Here is a 15,235-nt window from a genome sequence, read left to right as displayed (position 1 = left end):
AGCTAGGGCTGTGACCCAAGCTCAGGGTCCGCCAGCCAAAGTTTCCCCCACAGAGACGCCCCTCAAAAGGTCTCTTCGGGTGCCCCAGCCCAAGAAAGCATGGTCACCCACTTTACAGTGGAGTAAGGCGGACTCCCGGGCCAGGGAGAAGCCAAAGAGCAGGGGTCCCCACTCAACAGCCAGAAGCTGCGAGGGACCAGCAGCAGGAGGCAATCCAGCTTTGCTGCAGCCAGCAGCAATCTGCGACGGGGCCAGAGATCAGCCTGGCCGCCCGGAGACGGGCGGCATTTGTATTATAGCTTTGTATTGATTGCGTTTTGATCATAGCGTGCTTTTAAGATGTATTTTAAGTTTAGAATGTTTTCAAATATTTTGAGTTTAAGTGTAAGTTTAAGTTTACAAGTGTGCCAAATGTTTGTGTTTTGGTCCGAGGTCGAGGGACCCGACCAAGCCTCCCCCTAAAGCAGCAGGTCAGGGAGAGACCTGGCTGCATGTCCTTTTATGTTTTGCAGGAGATTGGAAAATGAAGCAGCCATGTTCGCCCAGCCCGAGCTGGGCATCGAATGAAGTTATGGAGACAGAATGTTGGGGATCACCTCGCCACTGGACGAATCCAGGAGACCCTGCAGCGATCTTCGGGAAAAACCGGACAGGGTCCAGAGGAACTCGCCTACTCCTCCTACGGGGAGGAGATGGCCCCAGCTGGGTGGGGCACAGCCCCCAACCCAGCACTATCCTAACTGAAGTTCACTTGCGGGAGACCTTGCTGTTGAGGAGTCATGGTCGGGGAGAGCGGGTGCCTGGTCAGATAAGAACGCGTTCCCCGGGAGTGGGTGGTGATGGCCCGGGAAAGATTGGATAGGGGAGGGGGAGACCCAAGAGTCACGTGGGTGCATTCGGGGGAGGGAGGAACTCACCCGGGGGCCCGCAGGAAACATGAGGGGTACCCTGCCTCCACAAAGGGACAAGGGAACGGCTCGGGGCTGGTGGAGCGGACTGTTGGGGAAAATCCATTCTGTGAGGTTTTAAAGTTTAAGACCATTAAAGGGGGGGGTAAAGGGGGGGGTGGAAGGAATAGTTACTGCCCGGGTGGGAGGAGCATTACCCACTCGAGTTTCGCGACCCATCATTGGCACGGGATGGTCATGGTTCTATTTCAGCATTTTTGTTTAAAATGTTTAATGGAGTTGTTTTTTTTGTATTTTGTGTTACAGCCCCAAGTTGCGCAGAGGCGTAGGACCCTCTCCGTGCTTGGGATCATTTTGATTACATTGTGTAACTAAGACTGTAACATTTTGTAATAAGTTATAATGTAAAAAGTTTGTCAATTTGGATTACATTGTATAATTTTACAAGCGTATATGGGTATGAGACCCCTTATTGAAAATTGATGTATCTGTAAGATGCCTACCGTACCACGGTTTTGGTTTTCTCAAATTTTGAGGGGAATAGACGGGACGGGGATCAGTGGCAGATAGCTATTAGGTAAATACAGGGGATGGTTGTTTGTGAGGGGGTCAGAGAATTTTGCTCACTCCTTTGAGTCGATACTACAATCAAGTTTGAAGTATCAAAAGGGGGGAATGTAAGAGTTTCGCAAAATTCCCCTGAAAACAAGAGAAACATTGGTCCACACGTGGATGAAGATTTATGTGTTTTTGAATTGCCTCTGGGTCAGATCAATGTTTTGAAGCATGCTCAGAGCCACGAAAAACTGCTGGACTGGACTACAACGGAGTCGAGGAAATTCGTGGAAGTATTCACACACATTGAGAAGGAACATTTTTTAAGGCTTGTGCTTTTGAGCCCGGTCAAACACAGAGGTTTACAGCTTGTAATGTGTTTGTGTGAAAGACCTGTCAATCAAACCAGGGAGGTCAGGAGTTGCCTACTTGATCCGAGGTCGATTATGGCTGGCTATGATTCAGCAGCCAATCACAGTCCCTTTTTTGTGTACTGGTCAGACAGAACGGCAGCAGAATGAAAGACCTGTCAATCAAACCAGGGAGGTCAGGAGTTGCCTACTTGACCCGAGGTCGATTATGGCTGGCTATGATTCAGCAGCCAATCACAGTCCCTTTTTTGTGTACTGGTCAGACAGAATGGCAGCAGAATGAAAGACCTGTAAATCAAGCCAGGGAGTTCAGGAGTTGCCCACTTGACCCAAGGCCGATTATGGCTGGCTATGTTTAAACAAGCAATTCAGCAACCAATCACAGTCCTTTTGTTTGTGTGCTGGATCCCAGACAGAGCAGCAGCAGCAACAGGTATAAAAGATAGCTACTGAGAAGCTATTGGGTCTCTTTATACTTCACTGGATCACAGATGAGCAGAGTGTTCTGACTCCTCAACAAGACAACCTAGCAAGGATTTTGAGGTGTTGATTTAAGGGAATTGCTAAGATTGTTTAAATAACATTGTAGCCATTGTATCCCTCGTTTTTGCCGTGTGTACCCCCTTGTTATATACTTTTGTTGCATTTACTATGTTTGTGTGGTATAGTTTATATTTGATTATGGTTCTTTAGTTTAATAAATGTTGACTTTGCTCATATCCAAACCAATTGTCTGCTTTAACATCATTAATTGTAAGTCCTCCAGTCAGAACTGAAAGGTGGGGTAGCGATTCGGAACCGCTGTTAAAATTGGTTTACAGTGTAGCAGGCAAAAAGGCTGCTGGCCAGGTATGTTACCATAAACCAGGTAATAGATGCCCCCCCTACAGTATCAAGGATTCCTAGTAAAATTGAAGTCAAATGGGAATCAGGGGGAAAACGCTACACTGACTGGTGTCATACCTAGCACAAAGGAAGATGGTTGTGGTTGTTGGAGGGCAATGATCTTAGCCCCAGAACATCACTGCAGGAGTTCTTCAGGGTAGTGTCCTGTGACCAACCATATTCAGTTGCTTCATCACTGACCTTCCCTCCATCATATGGTTAGTGGTTGGGATGTTTGCAGATGATTACACAGAGTTCAGTTCCATTCACAACTCCTCATATAATGAAGCATTCTGAGCCCATATGCAGCAAGTGCCAGGCAATGACCATCTCAAGCAAGTGATAGTCTAACCACCTCCCCATGATATTCAATGCCATTACATTTGTCAAATTCCCCACCATCATCATCCTGGGGGTCACCATTGACCCAAAACTTAACTGGACCAGCCACATAAATACTGTGGCTGCAAGTGCAGGTCAAAGGCTGTGCATTCTGCGGTGAGTGACTCACCTCCTGACTCCCCAAAGCCTTTCCACCATCTACAATGCACAAGTCAGGAGTGTGATGGAATACTCTCCACTTGCCTGGAAGAATGCAGCTCCAACAACACTCACGAAGCTCGACACCATCCAGGGCAAATCAGCGTGCTTGATTGGCACCCCATCCACCACCTTAAACATTCACTCTCTCCACCTCGGGTGCACCGTGGCTGCAGTGTGTACCATCTACAAGATGCACTGCTGCAACTTGCCAAAGCTTCTTCGGCAGCACCTCCCAAACCCGTGACCTCTACCACCCAGATGGACAAGAGCAGCAAACGCATGGCAACACCACCACCTCCAACTTCATCAACTCTTGGACACCAACGCCCCTCCGGAACCTTCTTCCCCTTCACTTTCCTCTGACCCCCCTTCTCCCAATCTCACCCCCTGCCGCGTTTTCACTATCCCCTCTGACCTTCCACTCTCTGACCCCGAATGATCAGTCCTCAGCAAAGGCCTGAACTTCATCCCCTTACGCCCCCACCTCAATGAATTTCGAGTTCGGCACGATGCTGAGCTCTTTTTCCGCCGCCTTCGTCTCCGTGCCCACTTCTTTGGCCAGGATTCTTCCCCCCGCATGACTGACCCTTTCTCCCGCTTGCAGAATTCCCGTTCTACCTGGACCCCTCCCTCTGGCCTCTTACCCTCTCTAGATCTTTTCATCGCTAACTGCCGCTGTGACATCGGCCGTCTCCATTTCTCTGCTCCCCTCACTCACTCCAACCTACCTCCCTCTGAACTTGCAGCACTCCATTCTCTTAGATCCAACCTTGACATTGTCATTAAACCCGCTGACAAGGGTGGTGCTGTTATTACGATAGCAAAATACTGCAGATGTTGGAAATCCGAAATAACAACAGAAAATGCTGGAAAAACTCAGCAGGTCAGGCAACATCCGTGGAGAGAAATTTGAGTTGACGTTTCGGGTTTGACCCTTCTTCAAAACTGGAGAGAAAAGGAACTAGATCGAAGGCAGGGCTGCGATCGGACAAAAGAATAAAAGAACCAAAAGAATTAAAAGAGATTAGAAGCTAGACGAGGTGGTAATATGCTGGGATTAGGTGTAAAGTGTACTGGCAGGTGCTGTTATTGTCTGGCGAACTGACCTCTATCTAGCGGAAGCTGAACGCCAACTCTCCGACACCTCCTCCTACCTTCACCTGGACCATGACCCCACTACCGAACATCAAACCAACTTTTCCAAGACTGTCACTGACCTCATCTCCTCTGGAGATCTTCCCCCCGCTGCCACCAACCTTGTAGTTACCTAACCCCGCACAGCCCGCTTCTACCTCCTTCCCAAGATCCACAAACAGGACTGCCCTGGTCGACCCATTGTTTCAGCCTGTTCTTGCCCCACGGGACTTATCTCTTCCTATCTCGACTCGATCATTTCTCTCCTTGTCCAGTCTCTTCCCACCTACATCCGCGACTCTTTGGACGCCCTCCGCCACTTTAAGAGTTTCCAGTTTCCTGGCCCCAACCGCTTCCTTTTCACCATGGACATACAATCCCTCTACACCTCCATCCCCCACCAGGATGGCCTGAGGGTGCTCCACTTCTTCCTTGAAAAGAGGCCCGTCCAGTCCGCATCCACCACCACCCTCCTCCGCCTGGCTGAACTTGTTCTCACATTGAACAACTTCTTTAACTCCACTCATTTCCTCCAAATCAAAGGTGTTGCTATGGGTACCCACATGGGTCCTAGCTATGCCTGCCTTTTCGTGGGATATGTGGAACAATCTTTGTTCCAGTCCTACTCAGGTCCCCTCCCTCACCTCTTTTTCCGATACATTGATGACTGTATCAGTGCCATTTCCTGCTCTCGCCCCAAACTAGACAATTTCATTCACTTTGCCTCCAATTTCCACCCTTCCCTCACCTTCACATGGTCCATCTCTGACTCTTCCCTTCCCTTCCTCGACATCTCTGTCTCCATCTCTGGGGATAGGTTATCTACCAATATTCACTACAAGCCCACTGACTCCCACAGCTACCTGGACTACACTTCCTCCCACCCCGCCTCCTGTAAGGACTCTATTCCATTCTCCCAGTTTCTCCGTCTCCGCCGTATCTGCTCCGACGATGCCACCTTCCACACCAGCGCTTCCAACATGTCTTCCTTTTTCCGCAACCGAGGATTCCCCTCTACCGTGGTTGACACGGCCCTTGACCGTGTCCGTTCTATCTCCCGCACTTCTGCCCTCACCCCTGCCCCTCCCTCCCAGAACCACGATAGGGTCCCCTTGTCCTCACCTTTCACCCCACCAGCCTCCACATTCAACGAATCATCCTCCGCCATTTCCGCTACCTCCAAAGTGATCCCACCACCAAACGCATCTTCCCCTCCCCTCCCCTTTCAGCATTCCATAGGGACCACTCCCGCCGAGACACCCTAGTCCACTCCTCTATCACCCCCAACAGCCCTTCCCCTTCGCCTGGCACCTTCCCGTGCAAGCGCAGGAGATGTAACACCTGCCCCTATACCTCCCCCCTTCCCACTGTCCAGGGCCCCAAACACCCCTTCCAGGTGAAACGGCGATTTAGTTGTACTTCTTGCAATCTAGTATAATGTATTTGCTGCTCACGATGCGGTCTCCTCTATATTGGGGAGAACAAACGCAGATTGGGTGACCGCTTTGCGCAACACCTCTGTTCAGTCCGTAAGGGTGACCCCGAGCTTCTGGTCGCCTGTCATTTTAGTTCACCGCTCCATTCCCACTCGGCCCTCACCGTCCTTGGCCTCTTGCATTGTTCCACGGAAGATCAACGTAAACTCGAGGAACAGCACCTCATCTTCCGATTAGGCACTTTGCAGCCTTCCGGACTCAATATCGAGTTCAACAATTTCAGATCATAACCTCGGCCCCTATTACTTTTTTTACTTATATTTTTTTCCACCCCCTTTGTTTTGGGTCCTCCTTTCCCCCCCCTCGCCTTTCCTTATTTTCTCTCTCCCACCTGGCAGCTGTCTCTTATCCTGCCAGTACACTTCACACCTAATCTCAGCTGTCTTTTGTCTCCACTGGCCTATTACCACCTCGTCTGGTTTTGAATACCTTTTAATGCCTCTTTTATTTCTTTTGTTCGATCGCAGCCCTGCCTTCGATCTATTTTATTTCCTTTCCAATTTTGAAAAAGGGTTTCAACCTGAAACGTCAACTCAAATTTCTCTCCATGGATGTTGCCTGACCTGCTGAGTTTTTCCAGCATTTTCTGTTGTTATTCCACCACCTCCAAGTTCCCCTCCAAGTTACACACCATCCTGACTTGGAAATATATTGTCATTCTTTCATTGTCACTGGGTCAAAATCCTGGAACTTACTCCCAAACAGCACTGCGGGAGTACCTTCACCACAAGGACGCAGCGGTTGAAGAATGCAGCTCACCACCACCTTCTCAAGGGAAATTAGGTATCAGCAATAAACGTTGGCTTTGTCAGCAATGCCCTCATCCCATGAATGAATAAAAGAAAATGTTAAGCCAAAGCCACTTTGTAGGGGGTGGCGGCTGTGGCGCGTGCGCCCAGTCAGTTATGCCCCTGACTGTTTGTGAGTGGTTCAAATCGCTCCCACGCCCCTGGGTTCTAGACACTGGACTTAGGTACAGGCAGCGATACAGAAAACTCGAATAGACAGGTGGTATGGATGCAAGCAAAAACCAAGATTTTATTGAACAGGAAAAATTAATACAGTCTTAAAAGAAGTTACCACTATAACATTACAGGCAAATGCACTTGTACAGGGAATGGGGAACACATGGCACATTGAGGGAAAACAACTATCTTAACAATCCCCTTATCCTTATCCCACCCCCTATACCTAACTAGATTAAGCTATGAGGGATCAGAATTTATGCTCACCAATCAAAAACGGGGTTTGCTCAATGCAAAACTGCGGTGGGGTTTGGGGTTCGCTCTTGGTGTTCTCTGAAGCCTGCCGTCATCATGTGGTCTCTGGGTGCTGCAAGGGTGTTGTCCAGGTTCGAGTACCCCAAAGTTAAAGTCTCTGTTTGGGTACTTTACCTTGCAGGGATGATTCCTCGTCGACAGCTGCCAGTTTGAGTTGGTGTGCAGATATTCGAAGGTCGGCCGAGGCTGAAGGCCCGATGATTTGAAGCATCCCCTCGTTTGGTCTTCTCCAGCCGGTCTGCCCCTCGGTGGTTTTCCCTTCTCCCCTCGTCGCGTCCCACCTCGCCTGGCCTGAATTTGTCCGTGTCCGCCCGACCCGGTGCCGGGGCAGTTCCAGATGGAGTGGTAAAAGGGCACGGGCAAAGGCCAGGGGGTAAGCATGGGACAGGGAACAAGTGGCAGCCACGAGGGTGAGGGGCCGAGGAGCAGCACCAGCACACCAACCAACCAACGCACCTGACGATCCAACTCCACCGAGCCAACCATACCAATGCTACCCGGGGCCTTCAATTATACTGTAGTCGAAAACCCTTATCTTCGCGCCAAATCAGGTTAGTTCTTTGTCTTAAACTTGGCGGGCTAGTTTAAACAATGGTAGCAATCTATACTGACGGTTTTTAGATGGCCGGTAATCGCATCTACCGGCCCGATAATTGACTTGTATTGTCCTGAAATTTCTTTGATGGGCTTGTCCAGCCTCGATGGCTGTGTTCAATCTGTTTCCGATTATGTATGCAGACTGTTTGATGGCTTTAACTATAGGCCTGACTGAATTTAGATCTGTCTCCAGTTCAGTCTAATACATAATTCAAAGTTCTGTCCGGTCCCAAAATACAAAGTTTCTCTTCACAGAAAGCCTGCAGCCTTAGTTTTGATTTCTCCCAAGCTGTTTGTGCTGCAGAATCCATTTTGGAATCCCACAGGCTTTCTGCCATGAGGTATGGACGCCATCTTGGGTACCCTCTTTAATTTAAAATGTCCATGCAGGGTCCCTTTTATTAATAATAACCTTCGGGGAGCATGCAGAAATTTTGCAAATCTTACACATTCTGCTCTCTCAGGTGGATTTAAAAGTTCCCATGGCACTACTTTGAGGAAGAGCAGCGGAGTTATCCCTTGTATCTGGCCAATAGTTATACCTCAATCTACATCACTAAAATCAAAAATTTTGTGGAAATGATCACATTGCTGTTTGTGGGAGCTTGCTGTCTGCAAATTGGCTGCCACATTCCCTATATTATAAGAGTGACTACACTTCCAATGTACTTAATTGGCTGTAAAGCGCTTTGGGACGTCCTGAAGTCATGAAAGGATTTTCTTTCTATGCAATATTTCAACCACATCCCTCTTCTTTTGTCAACAAAATCCCCAATTACATTGCAGAATAATGTTCTGTTATTCCGTAATCCATTTCCCAGCCTCTCTCTCTGCATTTTGTGTGCCAATCCAAAACTAGGCTATGGTCCAGGAAAGCACCAGCCAACACCAGACAGCAAAACAAAGCAGCTATTAGAGACCCAAACTCTACCACAGCTCCTCTCTGTCTTCCCAGCTATGCACAAAACTTGCACTGAGGATCTGCTGTCTCAGTGCCACCCTCGATTCTGATTTACAGTTTCCACCAATCAACACCTGGGGTCGAGACTGTAACCAGTACATAGCCATGCTAAATGTTCAGGAAGGATGTCCCTCCTCCTCACCACTACCTGCACCAAGGCCTCCAGTACAGCATCGGAGAACCTTGGTGCTCGCTCGCTCCCTCCTTCAACCATTTCTTCCTCAAATTGCTTCACAGTCTCTGCAGCCAGAATGCACCTTCCCTTTAGGAGGAGCTGACTGCCTTTAAGTAGCATCCTGGCCTCCCGATATAGATCGGGGGGATAGGCATGCAGCCAATGAAAAGTGCAAGCAGCGCTTGCTGGCATTGATAGTAACTGGCATGGTTAGTCCACACCAGGATCTGTGCGTGTCCGTTTTTGGGCGCGATCGTATTGCTCGGCCCACGATTTTGACTGAAACCTGCCTCATGGGTGATGACACCTTGCCCCTTTATGAGGCCACCTAGTTAAACCTCCAACTGATTATACTTCCCACCATCTACCCTGCCCAAACCACCGTGGTGGCCATGTTTAATGCTGATTTGAAGCCAGTACTGCTATTTTGGAGCTCAATGCTCCAGCTAACGCCCTTTCTTAAATACGCACAGCTGAACACGCATACAGCAGCAGCATACCCCACCAGTGATAGTTAAAGGGCTCATCAATTAATTACAGGTTAGTTGCTGATTGATTTCTACTGGCTGTTGCTGCAATTTTAGAAATGTTTGGTGGTTTCCAGAGCTCTTTAAAGTTGCTAAAGTCTACAGGGAGTGGTGTGGCACCTGCTGAAGAATTTTGTCCTGACTTCAAGGATTCTGCAGAGACCACTTGCTGCCAGATATGGGTGCACTACTTAGGTCATTAAACCACTTCCTGCATTGAATCCAGGACCGTGGGCAGCCTCCAACATGCCTTCTTTGTATCACCTGCAGGCTTCTTCCTCCTGTCAGTAGAGAACAATATCTCCCTCTGGATCCTTACAGCCCCCAACAGCACATCCAGGGAGGTGTCATTGAAGCGGGGCGCAGCCTTTTCCTGTCTTTACTCCATACCAGCAGGTCTGTGGCTCGCCATCCCATCTCCAAATTCCTTCAACTTGGATGTTTGGAGTGCCCCTTTAAATACAGGAGTTGAAATCACGTCATGCATGTCGTCATCCCGCCCACTGACGATAATTGGGCGCAAAACCAAAAAAGTAAAATGCTAATGAGGTTGCTCAGTTAAAAAGCCACTGATAGACGCGCTGCACTTACTTTCGGGTTTCCCACGTGCTATCAGCTCCCCCCGCTCCCAGCGTGTCCAGCAATATATGTTTATACGTCACTTAGCAGCATGTCTTTTTAATGGAAGCATTCACTCGAGAGGCTGATGTCCCTGCACAATAAGAGGATGTTAAACAATCCATTCTGAGCATGCTTGTAAGAGAATATGTTGTAACATTAAAAAAGGTGCTGACCAATGACATAGAAGCATGCTATAAATTATTATTATATAAGATGATACTAGTACCTTTCCAGGTTTATCATAACAAGCTTTCCGGGAACAGAGAGATCTAATTTCCTTTGTAGAGCTACATTTTACTGGACAGTATACCAGATCTTTTTAAGCAGCTACTCATATAATGAGTGGATTAACTGTTTAGATCATGTAGTACTTACAGTGGGATGTGAACTCATACATTGTTGTAATAAGATTAGCTAATGATCATAGGATGATTTGCAATGTACAGAGTCTTACCTGCAACATAATGGGCCAGTAATTCCGGTCCCAACGCGTGAGTACGGACGGGGTACTCACGCATGGGCCCGTTGGAAGTGCCGGATTTCAGCATGCACAGCGCATGCGCGGGAAACCGGCATTTCCTCCAAGGGGTTCAGAGGTCCAACGCGTGCGCGCAGGACTCTGCGCGCACGCGTTGAACTTTCTTCTTTTTGACAGGTTTGCCCGTGTGTAAGGGCCTGAACTTTTTAGAAATGCAAAAAGGAGACGTAAGGACTTGATTCTTTAAGGTAAGTGGTCTATTATTTAAAATTATAACATTTTTTCCACAGCTTTATTGTTTTTAAGGACTTTATAGTAAGTTAATTTTATTTTTAGACCCGATTTCTTAAAAAATTATTTTTTTCAAAAATTTGATTAATTGTTTAAAATAGTTTTTTTAAGTTATTTATAGCTCGTTTAATTAGTGGGATGTTTTTTAAAATTTTATTTAAAGTTTAAGTAGTGTTTTGGGCGCCTGTAGTTTTCATGAGTTTGACAGTTCTTACTATCAAACTCATGAATGAAGTTTCCCCTCCCCTGATTGGCTGCCTAGTGCTCACCTGATCCCAGCTGGCACATCGCACTAACTACGCCGCTGGATCAGGCAAGCACAGTGCGCCGACAGCTGAACCGGGCCAGTGACAGGAATTCCAAGCAGTCCCAGGCTTCAGCTGTCGGCGCGCCGGGTAAGTGCACATCGGGGGCTTGCACGCACGGCAAGCCCCCGATCCTAATTTTTGGGCCACTATTTATGAATGTAGGAGAGATTTTCCTGCGCCTGCATCCAGATGCAATGGTGCAATGTTTATCGGAAAGTGGAGAGGGTCAGAGCACACACCTATAAAGGAACACGCCTCATTTTCTTTCCATTCATTTAATGGAAGAAGATTGAGTGGGTTCTTTACAGATTATGGACACATAAGCCTGAAAATTACTGTTGGTATTATGATGAATACCTGTATTAGTCATTCGTAGACAGAATATTATCAGGAATGCCAAATAGTGCACACTTTGTGCCTTGTTACTGTGAGGAGAAGTGGTTTCTTCAGCACTGTACTGCTGAATACATGAATTAGGTTTATTAAGATAATTATCACTACCATAATAGCTCCATAACTCACCCATTTTTTGTGACTCACACTTCGTTAGCCCTCAAACAAATCTGCAGTTGCAGCAAAGGCCACAAACTGCTTGACTATACAGACAGGCGATCTGCTATGTAACTGAGCTTCAATTTACAGTCATTATTGGACTTACTGCAGTGAAACTGGTTGAGGAGAACCAGTAATGGCAGGAGCGAGCTACCCATGATATCCAGTGTCATGCAAGGAGCACCATGAAGTCCTGCTTTTTCAATACCATCCAACTGACCTACCTCTGAATGACTGAAAGTTAAGCTTTAGCAAGGAGACTGTGACAGAGCTATGCAATTACCTCACTGAAGACCTCGAGCTATGATGGCTGAAATTCTCCACCCAGTGTCAGTATTGTGTCAGTGTTGTGGTGGGGTGGTTATAAGACATGCTAATGTGGAACCGCTGCTAACCCTCCACAATTTCCTCCCAGATCCGCGACTGCGCAGTGCAGTTTGCAGGTCAGAAAATTGGCCCTTATTGGCTTGCCACCACTGGGAGGAGAGGAGAGTACAGTTCTAGTGGAGCCTTTAAAAAGTGGCATCCATCACCTCTCAGCATGATACCAAAGGAGAAGTAGCAGGTGGATGGCCTCCACATTTTCCGATGAGTCTGTGGAGATGCTGCTGCCAGAACTGAGGGTCAGGAGGGAACGCCTGATGGATACTGAGAGAAGGAGGCCCCCATATGAGAACAATGCAGTCTGTACCTGTGTTCACTGACCTACATTAGCTCACGGTCCACCAATGCCGCACCACGATCCAACAGCATCTCACCTTCATGTTCGAATCCTTCCATGGCCTCCCCCTCCCCATCTCTGTAACCTTCGCCAGCCCTACAATCCTCCCAGAAATCTGTGTTCCTCCAACTCTGGTCTCTTGCACATCCCCCACTTCCTTTGCCCCACCATTGGCAGTGGTACCTTCGGCCGTCTAGGCCCTAAGCTCTGGAATCCCCCCCCCCCCAAACCTCTTTGCCTCACCACCTCTCTCTCCTCCTTTAAGGCACTGCTTAAAACCTACCTCTTTGACCAAGCTTTTGATCACCTGTCTGATTACGCTCATGTGGAACTCCTTGGTATGTTTTACTACATTAAAGGTGCTATTTAAATGCAAGTTGCTGTTGTTGTTTTCTGGAGGGTGGTGGCAGAGGCAATCAATTCAACCTCCATCACTGCAAGAACTGCCACACAATGCAGAAAGAAGTTCAATAAGCCCACAAGGGTGAACAAGGTAAGTCAAAGCTCTGGTGCCAATACACATGCTCTACCACTCAGACAATCTTCACTCTCTTCTTTACCTATCAGAGTCCTTTTTCTCTCAGCATTTAGGTGACAAGAAAACTTATTTTTGCTAAGGGCAACCTCACCAAACGCTGAAGCACTTTCTTCACTCAAAAACACTCTCTCAACTTACTGTGCCTGCCGCTTCTACTGTTCTTTAAGGACACTTTCTTCAATGGGCCAAGTTATTTGCTTGTATGGGTCTCCATGATGCTGATGGCCTGTAATATTGTGTTATTTCCTTCCAAATGAAATAAATGCAGTTATCCAGTGCCACAGGTGGGCAACTGAGGGAGGATCAGCATCGCGTTAGATAATAGAGAGATGGACAGGAGGCCCTGTAGGATAGAGCGAGGTTGGAGGTTGAGACCGATAGATTTTATTAAGTAAGTGTATCAGGGGTGCTCCTCTGTTTTCTACAAGAATAAGGTTGGCCGCAGCTGCCACAGACTCTCCCGGACCACAGTTACTCCCCCACTGGGCCCTACCTTCCTGGTAGCCAGGTCAGCCTTTGTGTTGCCTCATGTTGCACCACCCAGAGCAGGAGCGCTGCAGAGGGATACCCGTTTGGCAGCAGCAAGATAATGAGGCCTGAAAACAAATTTGGTTCGGGTCTTGCACTGATACAAACAGGCAGGCAGTGCAGCCACCCTCCCCAACTTTGCGTCCATTTTGGGCAGAAGTAGAATTTCTCCACACCCACTCATGAGGAATTAAACAGTTAGAAGTGTCATAGTTAGGTGAGTCATGGAGCATTAGTGAGAATGAGAACCTCCAAATGGAAGAGGAGAGTGCCTTTCCACCATGGAGGGGGGAGAAACCACCGTCCCCATCTGAGGAGCCTAGAAACGCAGTCTTCAAAAAAGCAATGATTTGGGTACATCAGTCTCATGTGGAGGAAGTGGAGACCTTTTCCATGCATAAGGTTGGGATGATGGATAATAGGATGACTCCACTACCACATATGCAACATCTTGTAGGAAGTTTCTCATGACCTGCAGAAAACCCTGGAGACTGTGACAGCCCTGGAAATTGCTGCAGCATCAAGACTCCAGCAAAAGCTTCTAAGGAAAATGGTGGCTTTCGGAATGGCAGCTGCCAATGCTTCAGTAGATCCTTTGAACAGAACACTTTCCCAGGGCTTCCCAGACCTCACTGGGACTATTTAGTCTCCTGTGACACTGACCAGTTTTTTGGAAGGAAATTTCAGGTGCAGTTTTATTTGAGGTAGTATCTTTTATGAATGCATTTTCCTCTGTTTACCTTCCCAAATCCACCCCAAAATGGATGGTAACTCAGAAAAATCCAGGCCAACGAGCCATCTGGACAGTACTAGTAGCACCTTGCTATTTCACTGAAATTCACAATTCTTAGGAGCAGAAGTCCTTCCAGACAAGTGCTGGTGACATCATGCCGGTTTGCTCGTTCAGCCATCACCCCTGTGCTTGATGACCCCTGGGCCACCAGCACCTTGAGTATAACATTTTCATCCTCATGTTCAAATCCCTCCATGGCTTTGCCCCTCCCTACCTCTGTAATCTCCTGCAGCCCTACAACCCTCCCAGTACTCTGTGTTCCTCCAACTCTGGCACCTTGCGCATCCCTACATCCTTCACCCCACTATTTGCTGGCTGTGCTTTCAGCTGCCTAGGCCCTAAGCTCTGGAACTCCTACCCTAAACCTCACCACATCTCTACCTCTCTCTCATCCTTTCAGACGTCCCTTAAAATTTACCTCTCTGATGTGTCCTAATATCTCTTTATGTGGCTCAGTGTCAAATTTTGTCTGATACCTCTCCTTTGTAGTGCCTTGGGACATGTTACTATGTCAAAGTCAGTACATAAATGCAAGTGGTTGCTATTATTGCTGTCTATCTATGCCTTATTGTTTAGGTAGGCTTTCATTAACATGCCTTGGTAAATAAACAATGATCCTGCTTGGTATTTCCTTTTAAGCACTGGACTATCTTAAGTCTCCACAAGATCCTACTTCAGCTAAAGCAGTGCAGCATCATATCATACTTTGATTAAAGATTAAAATTTGAAGCCAATTTATTAAACAAACAATACAAATCATTTAATCGTGATATAATAGAATTTTTCAATGGAAGAGGTGTTTCTCCTGTCTTCCAGGCCTATCAACCTCTTACTTCTGAAATCTTTATACAATCACCTCTTAGGAGATTTCAAGTACCGATCTTCATGAGATTCTTCAGCTGCCAACTGGTTATTTGAATTGAACCATTGCTTTTTTATAGGCTTTTAAAATGACTGGGACTTCAATTTCCAA

This window comes from Somniosus microcephalus, chromosome 10 (genome assembly GCF_052327205.1).
Source record: "Somniosus microcephalus isolate GS21.2 chromosome 10, FLI_Smic_1.0, whole genome shotgun sequence".
Taxonomy (NCBI): Eukaryota; Metazoa; Chordata; class Chondrichthyes; order Squaliformes; family Somniosidae; genus Somniosus; species Somniosus microcephalus.
The sequence above is the reverse complement of the archived record's forward strand: the minus strand, read 5'-3'. Positions refer to the sequence as shown.